Below are 16,883 nucleotides of genomic sequence, written 5' to 3'. Positions count from 1 at the left end.
GCAATTTTGACTGAAATGGCACTGGGTTCCTGTAGGAAGGTAGCCTCTTTCTAGCCTTGTTACTCCCACATTTTGCCTGTTTGTGAGTGTATGTCAGGGTGTTTTTACTGTCTCACTGGGATCCTGCTAGCCAGGGCCCAGTGCTCACAGTGAAAACCCTATGTTGTCAGTGTGTTTGATATGTGTCACTGGGATCCTGTAGTCAGGACTCCAGTGCGCATAGGTTTGTGGCCTATATGTGTTCCCTGTGTGGTGCCTAACAGTATCGATGAGGCTCTGCTAACCAGAACCTCAGTGTTTATGCTCTCTCTGCTTTCTAGAATTTGTCACTGCAGGATAGTGACATTTACCAATTCTAATTGGCACACTGGTACACCCATATAATTCCCTTGTATATGGTACTTAGGTACTCAGGGTATTGGGGTTCAAGGAGATCCCTATGGGCTGCAGCATTTCTTTTGCCACCCATAGGAAACTCAGGCAATTCTTACACAGGCCTGCCACTCCAGCCTGAGTGAAATAACACCCATGTTATTTCACAGCCATTTTTCATTGCACATAAGTAACTTATAAGTCACCTATATGTCTAACCCTCACTTGGTGAAGGTTGGGTGCCAAGTTACTTAGTGTACCTGGCACTAGCCAAGGTGCCCCCACATTGTTAAGGGCAAATTCCCTGAACTTGGTGAGTGCGGGGACATGAGTGCACTGCACATAGGTCATTACCTATGTGGAGCGTCACCATGGTAACTCCGAACATGGCCATGTAACATGTCTAAGATCATGGAATTATCACCCCAATACCATTCTGGTATTGGGGGGACAATTCCATCATTCCCCCTGGGTCTCTAGTACAGAACCCGGGTGCTGCCAAACTGCCTTTCCGGGGTTTCCACTGCAGCTGCTGCCAACCCCTCAGACAGGATTCTGCCCTCCTGGGGTCTGGGCAGCCCCGGCACAGGAAGGCAGAACAAAGGGTTTCCTCTGAGAGATGGTGTTACACCCTCTCCCTTTGGAAATAGGTGTGAAGGACTGGGGCGGAGTAGCCTCCCCCAGCCTCTGGAAATGCTTTGATGGGCACAGATGGTGCCCATCTCTGCATAAATCAGTCTACACTGGTTCAGGGATCCCCCAGCCCTGCTCTGGCGCGAAACTGGACAAGGGAAAGGGGAGTGACCACTCCCCTGACAAGTACCTCCCAGGGGAGGTGCCCAGAGCTCCTCCAGTGTGTCCCAGACCTCTGCCATCTTGGAAACAGAGGTGTTGGGGGCACACTGGACTGCTCTGAGTTGCCAGTGCCAGCAGGTGTCGTCAGAGACCCCCTCTGATAGGCTCTTACCTCTCTTGGTAGACAATCCTCCTTTCTTGGTAGCCAAATCTCTTTTTCTGGCTATTTAGGGTCTCTCCTCTGGGGTATTCTTCAGATAACGAATGCAAGAGCTCACCAGAGTTCCTCTGCACTTTCCTCTTCGACTTCTACCAAGGATCGACCACTGACTGCTCCAGGACGCCTGTAAAACTGCAACAAAGTAGCAAGACATCTACCAGCAACATTGTAGCGCCTCATCCTGCCGGCTTTCTCAACTGTTTCCTGGTGGTGCATGCTCTGAGGGCTGTCTGCCTTCACCCTGCACTGGAAGCCAAGAAGAAATCTCCCGTGGGTCGACGGAATCTCCCCCCTGCTAACGCAGGCACCAAAAGACTGCATCACCGGTCCTCTGGCTCCCCTCTCATCCTGACGAGCGTGGTCCCTGGAACACAGGAGCTATATCCAAGTGACCCCCACAGTCCAGTGATCCTTTAGTCCAAGTTTGGTTGAGGTAAGTCCTTGCCTCCCCACGCTAGACTGCAAACCTGTGTACTGCGTGATTTGCAGCTGCTCTGGCTTCTGTGCACTTCTCCAAGGATTCCTTTGTGCACAGCCTAGCCTAGGTCCCCAGCACTCCGTCCTGCAGTGCTCAACCCTCTGAGTTGGACTCCGAGGTCGTGGGACCCTCCTTTGTGACTCTGAGTCGACTCCGGTTCACAAATCTTCTAAGTGCCTGCTCCCGTACTTCTGTGGGTGCTGCCTGCTTCTGTGGGGCTCTCTGAGTTGCTGAGCGCCCCCTCTGTCTCCTCCTCCAAGGGGCGACATCCTGGTCCTTCCTGGTCCCCAGCAGCACCCAAAACCTCTACTGCGACCCTTTCAGCTAGCAAGGCTTGTTTGTGGTATTTCTGTGTGGAATCACTTCTGCAACATCCAGCACGTCGTGGGACATCTTCCATCCAAAGGAGAAGTTCCTAGCCCTTTTCGTTGTGGCAGAATCATCGGCTTCTTCCACCCGGAGGCAGCCTTCTTACACCTTCATCCGGGGTTTCCTGGGCTCCTGCCCCCCCTGGACACTATCTCGACTCTTGGAGTTGGTCCCCTTGCCTTGCAGGTCCTCAGGTCCAGGAATCCGTCTTCAGAGCTTTGCTGGTGTTTGTGGTTCTTGCAGAATCCTCCTATCACGACTATTGGGTCCTTTTGGGGTAGTAGGGGAACTTAACTCCTAGTTTTCAGGGTCTTGGGGGGGGGGGGGTATCTTGGACACCCTGACTGTTTTCTTACAGTCCCAGCAACCCTCTACAAGCTCCCATAGGTCTGGGGTTCATTCGTGATTCGCATTTCACTTTTGGAGTATATGGTTTGTGTTGCCCCTAGACCTATGTTCACCTATTGCATCCTATTGTAATTCTACACAGTTTGCATTACTTTTCTTACTATTACTTACCTGTTTTGGGTTTGTGTACATATAACTTGTGTATATTACTTACCTTCTTACTTAGGGTACTCACTGAGATACTTGTGGCATATTGTCATAAAAATAAAGTACCTTTATTTTTAGTACTTCTGTGTATTGTGTTTTCTTATGATATTGTGCATATGACACCAGTGGTATAGTAGGAGCTTTACATGTCTCCTAGTTCAGCCTAAGCTGCTTTGCCATAGCTACCTTCTATCAGCCTAAGCTGCTAGAAACACCTCTATTCTACTAACAAGGCATAACTGGACCTGGCACAGGGTGTAAGTACCACAAGGTTCCCACTATAAGCCAGGCCAGCCTCCTATAGTTCCTGCTAGCCAGGTCTCCAGTGCTGAATCTCTTTCCCTAAAACTGTGCAATTGTGACCTGATTGGTGATATCTTTGCCCCCCTGTAAATCCTTAGTAAATGGTACCCCTGGTACCTAGGGCATGGGCACCAAAGAGGGCCCCCAAGGACAGCAGCACATATTGTGCCGCCCTCAGGGTTCCCTCACCTAGCACATACAGACTGGCATTGCACGCTGCATGTCTTGGTGCAGCTTAAGGTGAAAACACAACATGGCGCACAGCCTATGGGCAATGTCCCATAACACTGCATGTAATATATGGAAGTCACCCCTACAGCAGGCCTTATAGCCTTAAGGCAGGGTGCATTATATTAAATGTGAGGGCATATCTGCACAAGCAGATATGCCCCTACTATGTCTTTGTTGATTCTCAGGCATAGTGAGCCAACAGAGGAGCCATTTTAATTATATGTGCTGGACACTGGTCAGTACGAGTTCCCCAGCTACATGATGATTTCACTGAAAATAGAGATGTTTGGTACCAAACATCTCATATCAATAATCCCCCCACTGATGAAAGTGATGGATTTATCAATTAATGCACCCAGAGGGCACCTTAGAGGTGCCCCCTGAAACCGTACCATCTACCCATTTGCGGACTGAATAGTTTTAAACAGCATACCACCACCAGGCCCGTTTCTGACCCCCCCAAGGGTGAGGCCCTTTACTCTTAGATGGCCAAAAACAAAGCCTGCTCTGGGAGAAGTATTTACACATCCAACCCAACAAGATGACCTGCAAATCTGCATTCTGAGGCAGGGCAGCTTCAAAGTCATTCACCACCCTTGGTATGCAGGTATACCTTCACTCAAAGGAGAGATGCCCACCCCCCAGCCCCAGGACCCAGACAGGTAGAAAATGTAGTATTCAGAGAGGTGTGTCCACCCCTCTGGTCAGTCCCACCCCTAAGGTTCGCTGCCTGATGTAGACACAACATTTAGAAATCTGTCACCTTGATGTTGGGTGATTTAGGAACTCTGGGACAGGGTTATGCCCCCTTCCCACAGGAATTTGTCATATGGGGGTGTAGTGATGCCAGGGGTAAATAGCCCATTGGCTACTATCGTACACTCCCTGAAATGCCCTAACTTCTGTATTCAGGGAGAGCCCCTGGCACAAGGAAATCAGATTCCTGCTGACCTACGGAGGAGGGGGACACTCGAGAGCCGTAAAAGCAGAGATTGAGGGAAAAGTACCTGACTTGGCCCCAGCCTTGCCAGCCTGTCTGCTGTTCCCATCAATTTGCACCAAAGCTTACTAGTCCTGCAAACGGCTGTGCTCCCAAAAGCCTGAGAGGGCTGCCTGCCTTCAACCAAGAACCAGGAACTTCTGTGGAGCAGCAGAGATGCTTCCCTGCATCTTGCAGGCACCCAAAGAGACCTCAGGACTCTAGAGCGCAGAAACCAGACACCGGAAAGCACCACTGCACCTGTGCCGCCTAGTCCAAGCTGATTTGGGCCAAGGGTGCCAACATGGTCCCCCAGCCCTCTAAAGACAGAACACACCTACGACTTGACCACTGTGGACTCCCCACCGCCTGCAGCCTTTGCCGGCAGGCCTCCTCAACTGCGAGTGCTCCCCGTGGAGAAAACCTAAAGCCTCAAGACAACTATGCACTTGTCGCCCCTGGCCCATGGAGAAGAGGACCTAAGGTGTCCCCATGTCCCTGAGCATTTCAAGACTTCAACCCACCTGCTGGTTTTCCTCGACTGAACTCCCTGTCCAAACCTGCAGGCTTGTTTTAACCAGACCGATATCCACTGACTAACACTGAGCACTCGAATCGGTCCTGCACCTCTGCACCGGGCTGCCGTAGTACCAACTGCTGTGACCTGTTGGTGTGGCCTTGAACTTTGCACCATACGTCCAGGAGATTGGTCCCATAAGTTGCTGTAATATATCTGAATGCAGTACCTGTTTTTCCTTCAATGGATAACCTTACCTCTTCTAAAAAAGGCCCTGTGTTGACTTTTGAAACCTGAAAATGTTTTTCTTGTAAAATGCACTTACCTTATCATACTAATTCTGGTGTCTAAATATATGTAAAGATACTTGTTATTTTTGTAAATTGGTGTGGATCCTATTGACTCATGTGTCTCATTTATTGACTGTGTGTGTATTTGCAGATGTCTAACACTCCTCTCTGATAAGCCTAAATCTGCTCGACAACATTACTCCCTAACAGCACCTTGGGATTGCTAGAGCAAGCCCCAGTCCACTAGTAAGGCAACTCCCCGGACTCCCTGCACAATATGTCTAATTTTGATATATCATATAAAGAACCAGCTTCCTACAACCTGGAAAAGCAGATTTAGTCCTTTGCAGAGCTCCTCACAGGTCACAGACAGGAGGTCCAGTCTTCTGTTCGTCTGCAGGGACAGAACGTGTTCTGCGAAAGGCTGGATAAGAGTCCAGCTTTGTAGGGTTTACCAGTATGTGGGTGGAGGAGACTCCTAGGTAAACCCTAATCAATGACATAAATGTTCTGAGGGGCAACCCTACCAACTTTTTCAGCAGTTCCCATTTGTTCTACTGGAAAGAATCCAACAGTGCCCCAACCCTCAAATTGTCACTCAAAACCGAGGAAGCTGTCCTCCCACTAGCTTTGGTGTTAGCCTAAGTAGGGGACCAAGAGCTGGGGCTTACCAAGTGTCATCTTAGATCTGTTTGTGATAGAGTAGGCCCCTTGAAGTTAATTAAGTTTTGAGGCTCAACCCAACAAGTCTTCCTGCCAGGGGAAGAAGAAAACATCTTCTCTCCCAGGACAATGTCTCTCCTCTGGGAGAAATCTTCACCATTCTTTCACACCTAATACAAGCCAAGGACAACCTTTATCTTAGTTCTGGGTAGCTGTCACACTGAGCAGTTAAGCTTAAATCAAGGAACACGTGTAAAGCATTTAGTAGTACTGAGTCAATAAATAATAAATATGAAAATAAAAATCGGGCACCAACTTATAAAAATATAGTATTTTTATATATAGTATATTTAAATAGATACCAAAACAATAATTTATAAAGGGAAAACGAGAGAGATTTTTTTAAAAGTTCAAATAAATCATTGTAGTTTAATCTTTAGGATGCACTAAATTGTTGCAAGCGGGTCAGCCTTTCTGAGCCTCCGGGCTACAACAACCACTAAAATTCTCTTGGGGCCAAAACGGGTTGGGAACCAGTCGCAAGGACCACAATGACCTCTTATGCCATGGGAGACTTACCTGTGGGATCCAGCAGTCCCAAGGTCCTCATTGTATTTTTATCCTTCAACCACAGTCAAGCAAAAAAAAAAAAAGTCCTGATGCTGAAGAGGTGAGGTAAATCTTTCTGGGCCCACCTTTTGGTCCACAGACGTCAGGGGTTGTCTCTGACTTCAGAACTCCAACTCCCACTATATACCAGTTGAGTCTAATGCATGTCCAGTTGCCACTGGTCAACTGGTCTCCTGGTTGCAACAGTCTCAGTAGTTACTTGTAGCTAAGTAAATCTTTCCTGTATGGGACCCAGAGTTCACTCAGACGTTGGTCATGGGTCCAACAACCTTGGTGGCACCTCATGATGGTCAAGACTCTGTCTCCCAGGCTGCACTTCAGCGTCCAGCAGTAGACTGTTGTTCCTGGGGAGTGGTGCTCTCAAGGGTGCAGGCTTCTTTACTTTTTCATAGCCCTGTTGCTTAGCAAGGGGAATAGCTACCAAGCCCACACAATCACTTCTTCTGTCCTGGCACAAGTGGATCTTTTTTTGCACAAGTGAACACAGCAGACACAGTCCTCTATGTCGGTCCCTTGGGTTTAGCAGGTGTAGTCCAGCCCTCGATTATGCTTGCCTTTGCTGAGTACAGGGAGCAAACAGGGCACTCCTTCGGTCTTCTTTCCAGTCCTGTAGTTATTAAGGGACAGTTTGCCACAGTGCCATTTTTATGTGTTCTTTGTGTTTGTGGGAGGGAAGGACTCACTAGTCAATAAGGGCAACAGCTCCAATAGAGCAACTCTTCCTAATTTACATCACTTCCTGGGAGTTTGATCAAAAACAATTCCAGAGTACTCTTCTCTGCCTAAATCCAAGAAGGCTCAGGTCTTCTTCTCCTGTGAATCTCCGGGAGCTCCGGGCACACTCCTAGGGTATCTAGGATAATGAGCCACTCCTACTAGAAAACTGGTTCTACAGCATGTTTCCCCCTACTGAGGGGATGTCAGCCTGTCGACCTACACAAAGGAGCAGACAGGCTAAGGTGTGATCACAATTTCCTATACTAAGTTGGTAGTCTTTTTGAAGCTGGGTTATCTATGTCCAACAACCTGTAGTCATCCTCTTGGAGGAGGTCACAGTTACCTTTGTTCCTTGTTCTAGGTAGCAGTTCACACTTTCTAGGCAGTTACAGCCTGTTGTATTGGGGGCAACAGACAAGAAGACAGTCAGGAAGGTCTACCAGAGGTTTCAGTGCTCCCAGCTACACTAGGGGGCTTACTAGAGACCCAGTGATCCTCTGAGGGACCCTCCTCAGTGTCCAGATCCTCTTTTTAACACTGGGGGGTTAGATTCTAGCTCCTCTTCCCTCTCATCCTGGCTACCAGGTTGATCCTGGTCGTCCTGGAGAAGTCCCAAGAGCAGACTCTTATTAGTGTTCCTCCCTGTCTTCAGTTTCCTACTCTTGCACACTTCCCTCAGTTCCTGAAAGGTAAGGTCCTCATACTGAGAACCTATGTTCTGAGATGTGCTAGGTACTGAAGACATGTTAGAGTGGTGTAGGGTGTGCCTAACCCCCCTAACTTCTAGTCTCTCTTACAGATGTTTGGAGTAAGGGCTATGCCTAGACCCCTCTCTTACCCAAACCCTAGAGACTATGTCCTGAATGTAGGTGTATGTGCATGTCCCTAGCTAGTAAGTGGTCCTTCCTGTGAAAAGTACCAAGTGACAGAGCGGTAAGGCAATTTCTAATCCCACCGTTGCACCACCAATGAAGGAAGCTGGCCTGGTGTGTGGTGGGTACCTATGGTACTTACACCTTATACCAGGTATCCCATCTTAGTGAAGTGTAGGAAGTGTCTAGAAGGCAGGCTCTCTAGAGGTACCTGTTGATTGGCAGCCAAGGCTTATCTAGGAGACATGCAAAGTTCGTGCAATACCACTACAATCACACAGCACTTACACACATGAAAGAACCACACAGTGTTACAAAAATAAAGGTACTTTATTTTTGGAACAAATCACCACAAAATACTAGGCAGGTAACCCACTGTAGGAAGTTGGCTCTGTATGTGCTATTTCAAAGTAAGGAATAGCATGCACAGAGTCCAAGGGTTCCCCTTAGAGGTAAAATAGTGGTAAAAAATAGATAATACTAATGCTCTATTTTGTGGTAGTGTGGTCGAGCAGTAGGCTTATCCAAGGAGTAGTGTTAAGCATTTGTTGTACATACACATAGACAATAAATGAGGTACACACACTCAGAGACAAATCCAGCCAATAGGTTTGTTATAGAAAAATATCTTTTCTTAGTTTATTTTAAGAACCACAGGTTCCAATTCTACATGTAATATCTCATTTGAAAGGTATTGCAGGTAAGTACTTTAGGAACTTTAAATCATAAAAATTGCATGTATACTTTACAAGTTATTGACAAATAGCTGTTTTAAAAGTGGACACTTAGTGCAATTTTCACAGTTCCTGGGGGAGGTAAGTTTTTGTTAGTTTTACCAGGTAAGTAAGACACTTACAGGGTTCAGTTCTTGGTCCAAGGTAGCCCACCGTTGGAGGTCCAGAGCAACCCCAAAGTCACCACACCAGCAGCTCAGGGCCGGTCAGGTGCAGAGTTCAAAGTGGTGCCCAAAACACATAGGCTAGAATGGAGAGAAGGGGGTGCCCCGGTTCCGGTCTGCTTGCAGGTAAGTACCCGCGTCTTCGGAGGGCAGACCAGGGGGGTTTTGTAGGGCACCGGGGGGGACACAAGCCCACACAGAAATTTCACCCTCAGCGGCGCGGGGGCGGCCGGGTGCAGTGTAGAAACAAGCGTCGGGTTCGCAATGTTAGTCTATGAGAGATCTCGGGATCTCTTCAGCGCTGCAGGCAGGCAAGGGGGGGGGTTCCTCGGGGAAACCTCCACTTGGGCAAGGGAGAGAGACTCCTGGGGGTCACTTCTCCAGTGAAAGTCCGGTCCTTCAGGTCCTGGGGGCTGCGGGTGCAGGGTCTCTCCCAGGCGTTGGGACTTAGGATTCAAAGAGTCGCGGTCAGGGGAAGCCTCGGGATTCCCTCTGCAGGCGGCGCTGTGGGGGCTCAGGGGGGACAGGTTTTGGTACTCACAGTATCAGAGTAGTCCTGGGGTCCCTCCTGAGGTGTTGGGTCTCCACCAGCCGAGTCGGGGTCGCCGGGTGCAGTGTTGCAAGTCTCACGCTTCTTGCGGGGAGCTTGCAGGGTTCTTTCAAGGCTGCTGGAAACAAAGTTGCAGCCTTTCTTGGAGCAGGTCCGCTGTCCTCTGGAGTTTCTTGTCTTTTCGAAGCAGGGGCAGTCCTCAGAGGATGTCGAGGTCGCTGGTCCCTCTGGAAGGCGTCGCTGGAGCAGGATCTTTGGAAGGCAGGAGACAGGCCGGTGAGTTTCTGGAGCCAAGGCAGTTGTCGTCTTCTGGTCTTCCTCTGCAGGGGTTTTCAGCTAGGCAGTCCTTCTTCTTGTAGTTGCAGGAATCTAATTTTCTAGGGTTCAGGGTAGCCCTTAAATACTAAATTTAATGGCGTGTTTAGGTCTGGGGGGTTAGTAGCCAATGGCTACTAGCCCTGAGGGTGGGTACACCCTCTTTGTGCCTCCTCCCAAGGGGAGGGGGTCACAATCCTAACCCTATTGGGGGAATCCTCCATCTGCAAGATGGAGGATTTCTAAAAGTTAGAGTCACCTCAGCTCAGGACACCTTAGGGGCTGTCCTGACTGGCCAGTGACTCCTCCTTGTTATTCTCATTATTTTCTCCGGCCTTGCCGCCAAAAGTGGGGGCCGGGCCGGAGGGGGCGGGCAACTCCACTAGCTGGAGTGTCCTGCGGTGCTGTGACAAAGGGGTGAGCCTTTGAGGCTCACCGCCAGGTGTTACAGCTCCTGCCTGGGGGAGGTGTTAGCATCTCCACCCAGTGCAGGCTTTGTTACTGGCCTCAGAGTGACAAAGGCACTCTCCCCATGGGGCCAGCAACATGTCTCTAGTGTGGCAGGCTGCTGGAACTAGTCAGCCTACACAGATAGTCGGTTAAGTTTCAGGGGGCACCTCTAAGGTGCCCTCTGGGGTGTATTTTGCAATAAAATGTACACTGGCATCAGTGTGCATTTATTGTGCTGAGAAGTTTGATACCAAACTTTCCAGTTTTCAGTGTAGCCCTTATGGTGCTGTGGAGTTCGTGTTTGACAAACTCCCAGACCATATACTCTTATGGCTACCCTGCACTTACAATGTCTAAGGTTTTGTTTAGACACTGTAGGGGTACCATGCTCATGCACTGGTACCCTCACCTATGGTATAGTGCACCCTGCCTTAGGGCTGTAAGGCCTGCTAGAGGGGTGTCTTACCTATACTGCATAGGCAGTGAGAGACTGGCATGGCACCCTAAGGGGAGTGCCATGTCGACTTACTCGTTTTGTCCTCACTAGCACACACAAGCTGGCAAGCAGTGTGTCTGTGCTGAGTGAGAGGTCTCCAGGGTGGCATAAGACATGCTGCAGCCCTTAGAGACCTTCCTTGGCATCAGGGCCCTTGGTACTAGAAGTACCAGTTACAAGGGACTTATCTGGATGCCAGGGTCTGCCAATTGTGGATACAAAAGTACAGGTTTAGGGAAAGAACACTGGTGCTGGGGCCTAGTTAGCAGGCCTCAGCACACTTTCAATTGTAAACATAGCATCAGCAAAGGCAAAAAAGTCAGGGGGCAACCATGCCAAGGAGGCATTTCCTTACACCCACCCTTAGGAGGTAAGTAATACCCTAAATATATACACTAGTAATCAGAAAGAGGCATAGAAAAGGTTAGAAAACAGGGCAAATAGTCATAACCAATAGTGACCCTAGGAGGAGCACAAACCATAAAACTAAAAAAATGGAATACTAACAAGGTACCCCCACCTGGGTAAGTGAAATGTGTAGAAGGGAACTGGGAATACTAGAAAACCAGACAGATAAGTGACACAGTACCCCCAGCAACCAGGAATGCAGGAGTAAAACACTGGATTTTACCCAAACCACCCAAAAGGAAGAAAAGAAGAAAAAGAAGACACCCAGAGAAGACTGCAAGAAAACCAGTGGTGGATTCCTGAAGATAGAAGACCTGTGAAGAGAGGGGACCAAGTAATCCAAGAGTCACAGTTGAGTCCAGGAGGAGTAGGAGGTACTACCCACCCAGCTGTAGATGCAGGAGTTGGTTGACGGTACAGAAGGACACGTCAGCACTGCAGCCCTGGAGCCAGAGAAGAGTTCCTGATGGATCCAGAAGATGGCCCGTCACCGGAAGAAAGATTCAAGAAGGTTGTCGGTGCAGGATTTCCACCAACAAGCCTTGGCAAAGGCAAACTCGCAGCTAGTGCAAAAGAGGGGCTTCCAGGGACCAGAAAGGCCCAGGAGGACTTAACCCAGAAGGGGGAGTGATGGAGCCCCTCGGCGTCGCAGAGAGTCCACCGGAGCAGAGGCAGGACTCACAGGAGTCCCACAGCACAAGGACACAGGAGTCGCAGAAGAGACCACGCAGCACTACAAAAGAGGAACCCATGCCACTGGAGAACCACGCAGAAGGCTGTGCTTTGCAGGATGGAGTCCTGGGGGCTGGAGCTACACGTAGCCTGAAGATCCCTGGGAGGAGATGCCAACAAGCCTTGGCAGCTGCAAGAGATGCAGTGCAAGGGGTACTTTCCTCCGTGAGAAGGCAAATGCTTACCTCCACCATAGTTGGACAGCTGGCAGAGAGGAGCAAGAGGACCACTCCGGACCACCACCCATGATGCAAGATCCAGGCAGCTCAGCAGGAGAGGGGAACCACACAGCCGGTCAACGCTTGTCATAGGTGCCTGCGGCTGCAGGGAAGTGGCTCCTTCACTCCAAGGGAGATTCCTCCTTCTTCTTTTGCAGGCTGAAGAGTTGCAGTCTTCTGAGGATGCATGGCGAGGATAGTGTTGCAAAGCTGGCAGGAGCCCTGGAGACAATGTTGGTGAAGAGTCCTTCCTTCTTGGAAGCAGCTTGTCGGGTCCTGGAGGTTCCAGTCGCAGTTCCGGAGGCCAGAAGTCAAAGTGAAGGTTGCAGAGGAGTCCTGCTTGAATCTTGCAAGGCGACTGAGGACCCACCCAAGAGAGAGACCCTAAATAGCACTGAAAGGGGCACTGCTTACCTAACCAGGTAAGCACCTATCAGGAGGGGGTCTGACGTCACCTGCCTGGCTTGGCCACTCAGATGCTCCCAGAGTTCCCTGCCAACCTTAGAAACAAGATGGCAGAACCCAGGGACCCTGTGGAGGAGCTCTGGGCAGCACCCCTGTGGTGGTGATGAACAGGGGAGTGGTCACTCCCCTTTCCATTGTCCAGATTCATGCCAGAGCAGGGACTGGGGGTCCCTGAACCGGTGTGGACTGGTTTATGCATGGAGGGCACCAAAAGTGCCCTTCAAAGCAAACCAGTGGCTTGGGGAGGCTACCCCTCCCAAGCCAGTCACACCTAGTTCCAAAGGGAGAGGGTCTTACCTCCCTCTCCCAAAGGAAATCCTTTGTTCTGCCTTCCTGGGCTTGATCAGATCAAGCAGCAGGAGGCCATAAACCTGTCTGAGGGGTGGCAGCACCCGGGCTGCCCGGAAAACCCTGTAAGACTGGTGGTAGCTATGCTAGGGGTCCTCTAAGGAGCCCCCCAGAGCGCATGGAATCATACTTCCAATACTTGCAACAGTATTTGGGTACGATTCAGACATGTTTGATACCAAACATGCCCAGATTTGGAGTTACCATTATGTAGCTGGACATAGGTAGTGACATAAGTCCAGTACACGCGTAAAACAGCGCACTCGCACTCACGAACTCCAGGAAAATGGATCTGGAGTTTGTGTGGGCATTTCTGCTAGTGCAGGGGTGCCCTCACACACAGTTACCTGCACCCTGCCCTCGGGGCTGACAGGACATGCCATAAGGGTGACTTTTGGTGTCCTGGTGTAGTGACCAGTAGTGAAAACGGGTGCATGCACCCGTTTCACGCAGGCTGCAATGGCAGGCTGCAGAATCCTTTGCATGAGCTCCCTATGGGTAGGAGAATAAATGCTGCAGCCCATAGGGATCCCCTGGAACCCCAATACCCTAGGTACCATATACTAGGGACTTACATGGGGGGACCAGTATGCCAATTGTGGGAAGAAAAGGTTAGTAGCAACCAAATTTAGCAGAGAGAGCATAATCACTGGGGTCTTGGTTAGCAGGATCCCAGTGAACACAGTCAAACACACTGACATCAGGCAGTCAGAAAATGGGGGTAACCATGCAAAGAAAGAGGGCACTTTACTACACCCACCCAAGAGGGAGACCCTAAATAGCCGTAAAAGGGGGATTGGTCACCTAGCAGGGTAACCACCTATTAGGAGGGGGCTGTGACATCACCTGTCTGACCTAGCCACTCAGGCTGGATTCAAGATTGCAGAATGAAGTGGCCACTTGGAGTTCTGGGCACTATCCCTGGGGTGGTGATGGACAGAGGAGTGGTAACTTCCCTTTCCATTGTCCAGTTTCACATCAGAGCAGGGACCGGGCATCCCTGGACTGGTGCAAACTGGTTTCTGCAAGGAGGGCACCGAATGTGCTCTTCAAAGAATACCAGTGGCATGGAGAGGCTATCCCTCCCAAGACATGTAACACCTATTGCCAAAGAGGGTGTTGCCTCCCTCTCCCAAAATAAATCCTTTGTTCTGCCTTCCTGTGCTTGAGCTGTTCAAGCAGCAGGAGGGCAGAAACCTGCCTGCAGAATGGCAGCAGCAAGGGCTGCACGGGAAAACCCTGCAAACTGGTAGGGGCAAAGCTGAGGGTTCCTTAAGGAGACCCTCGAGGGCATGGAATCATACAAGCAATACTGGCAGCAGTATTGGAGTATGATTCCGATATGTTTGATACCAAACATGCCCAAGTTCGGAGTTCCCATTGTGTAGCTGTACATAGGTAGTGACCCAAGCCCAGTACACGGGTAAAATGGCTTCCTCACCCTCACGAAGTCCAGGAAAATGGAACTGGAATTCATAGGGGCACCTCTGCTGATGCAGGGGTGCCCTCACACACAAGTATGTGCACCCTGCCCTCTGGGCTAGGAGGGCCTGCCACAGGGGTGACTTAGTGACCTGGAGCAGTGACTTGTAGTGAAAGGGTGCATGCACCTTTTTCACTCAGGCTGCAATGGCAGACCTGCAGACACATCCTGTAGGGGCTCCCCTGGGTGGCGTAGTACCTGCTGCAGCCCATGGGGAACCAATGGTGCTCCAATGCCCTGGGTACCTAGGAACCAAATACTAGGGACTTACGTGGGGGCACCAGTATGCCAATTGTGGAGTACACAAAGTCAGGAACAACTAAATTTAGAGGGAGACAGCACAGTCACTGGGGTCCTGGTTAGCAGGATCTCAGTGAACACAGACAAAAACACACTGACAGCAGTCAAAAAGTGGGTACTTTCATACATTAAAAGGGTGGTTTTCACTTGGCAAGAGTATTTTTGGCCATGTTGAGTTGGCAACTTGTGAAGTGCCAGACTAGGCTGCAGTGGTAGGCCTAGAGTCACGTTTCCACCTTTGTCACCGTATTGGTGGCAAAATTCAGTGCTGTACTCCACTAATGACGTTAAACTTAGTAGCCATGGGTACTTCTTATACCACTTACTAAGGACATATACGTAAGCTAAATAAGCCAGACTCGAATAAGTCAACTGCACTCAACTTTGAAGAATCAAAACACATGCAATGGGACATGGACAGCAGAGTCTACTACACTTCAGAGTCAAAAACCAGAGGGATCAGTCCAAAACTTGTGGGTTGATCATACAAATAGAAGCACTTTCTTACATGCCCCCCAACCCAATTGAAAGGTAATAAGCAACTAACTCTTATCCTGGTAGTTATCATCTAAGTGGAAGAAACTGGAAAGGTCATCTGCATTGGCACAGTCATGCCAAAGTCTGAGTCCCACTGTGAGATGAACCACCTCAACAATTTTGGATTCTCTCCTCATCTTCATAAGCCACCTGAGAGGCCTGTGGTTGGTTTGAACTTTGAAATGAATCCAAAACAAGGAAGGCCTTAGGTTTTTTAGACACCAAACCACAACAATGGGGAGGAGTTGCCTACTAATTAAGGCAACTGGATGATCCTGGCCCTCTTCATTTACTTGTGATAACAGTGCCCCAGACTCATGTTCTAAAGCACTTGACTGGTTAATAAGCTCTCTGCTGTAGTCAGTTGCTTGTATAACAGCTGCTGAGCACATTGCTTTCTTCAGAGTGTTAAAGGCATTTTGACACTCTGCAGGCCAAACTACTTTATGTATTTATTTTTTTAAGAAGTGAGCTCTGTTAGGGGGGCACAATAACACTATAACCCTTTCACAAACCTCCTGTAATACTCAGTCAGGGCCAAAAAGGCCCCGACTTGGGTTTGAGTCTTGGAAGGCTCCCAAGCCAGAATTGACTAGCTCATGCGCTGTAGAGGTTGTACCCGTCCTCCACCTTCAAGGAGGCCTAGATACACTACAGATCCTTGCTCTATTTGATATTTGTGTGCCTCAATATTCAGGCATGCCTGCTGCAGAGCCCTGAATTACTTCCTTTAGGTGGACGGGGTGATCCTCCCAGGTAGACCTGAACACAGCAATACACTGTCTAGATATATTGCACTAAAAGCATTCGACCCAGTCAGAACCCTATTCGGTAACCTTTCAGACCGAAGGGAATCACTTTAAACTAAAAGTGCTCTCGGAAGTTGAACAAGCAGAGCTCTCATTTGCTCCCTGGGTGAGAGCTATCTGCCAGTAACCAGTAACCAGAAATGCGATCAAAAGTGCTTTGGCAGACCCCAACTGGTCAATGAGTTACTCAGCTCTTGGGGTGGGATGGATATCGGACTTGGTGACTGCATTAAGTCCTTTGTAATACACACAGAATCTCATCTCTAGTTTCCCACTTTTTGGGTGGAGTTTGGTTACCAACACCATTGGACTGGCCAAAGACTGCTGGAGCGCTCAAATACTCCCCAACTCTGGTATCTTTGAAATCTCCGCTTTGATGCCAGCCTTTACCTCCTGAGACAACCTGAAAATATTGCTATTGACAGGTAAACTGTTAACTGTGCTTACATCATGGACACACCACTGTTTCTGAACTGCTCACCTGCAGAGAGAACAGGGCAGCAAACTCTCCCAGCAACTGGCAACAGTCCTGCTGCTGCTGTTAAGACAGGGTGGAAGAGACCACCACTCCATCCAATGAGTCATCTTTGTTGTTACTTAAGAGAAGTTCTGGCAGAGGTTCATTTTCCTCTACTTCCCCACCAGTCTGTTGCCTTGAGCATTGCTATGTCAGCCTAGTGTGGTTTCAACCAGTTAACATGGATCACCATGAAAGGGTGCCGGGAGATGCCCAGTTCAACCAAGGAGGTGGCCTCCCCTTTCTTCTCTAGTACCTAGTAAGGACCATTCCATTTATCCTGGATGGCCATGTGAGCAACAGACTATTACCCACACTTTCTGACCTAGCTGATACTCAGCCAGGGTTGAGTTCTGGTCCTATCAC

At 49.4% G+C, this 16,883-nt stretch overlaps 1 protein-coding gene across 5 annotated transcripts in view; it reads right to left on the bottom strand.

Annotated features, from left to right (window-relative positions):
- The window catches only part of KANSL3 (KAT8 regulatory NSL complex subunit 3), a 470,654-nt gene that overhangs the window by 297,368 nt on the left and 156,403 nt on the right, over positions 1–16,883 (bottom strand). The window lies entirely within an intron of this gene.

The sequence above is a fragment of the Pleurodeles waltl genome, chromosome 11, assembly GCF_031143425.1.
Source record: "Pleurodeles waltl isolate 20211129_DDA chromosome 11, aPleWal1.hap1.20221129, whole genome shotgun sequence".
Lineage (NCBI taxonomy): Eukaryota > Metazoa > Chordata > Amphibia > Caudata > Salamandridae > Pleurodeles > Pleurodeles waltl.
Note: the sequence above shows the minus strand (reverse complement) of the source record. Positions and strands in the feature narration are given on the sequence as shown.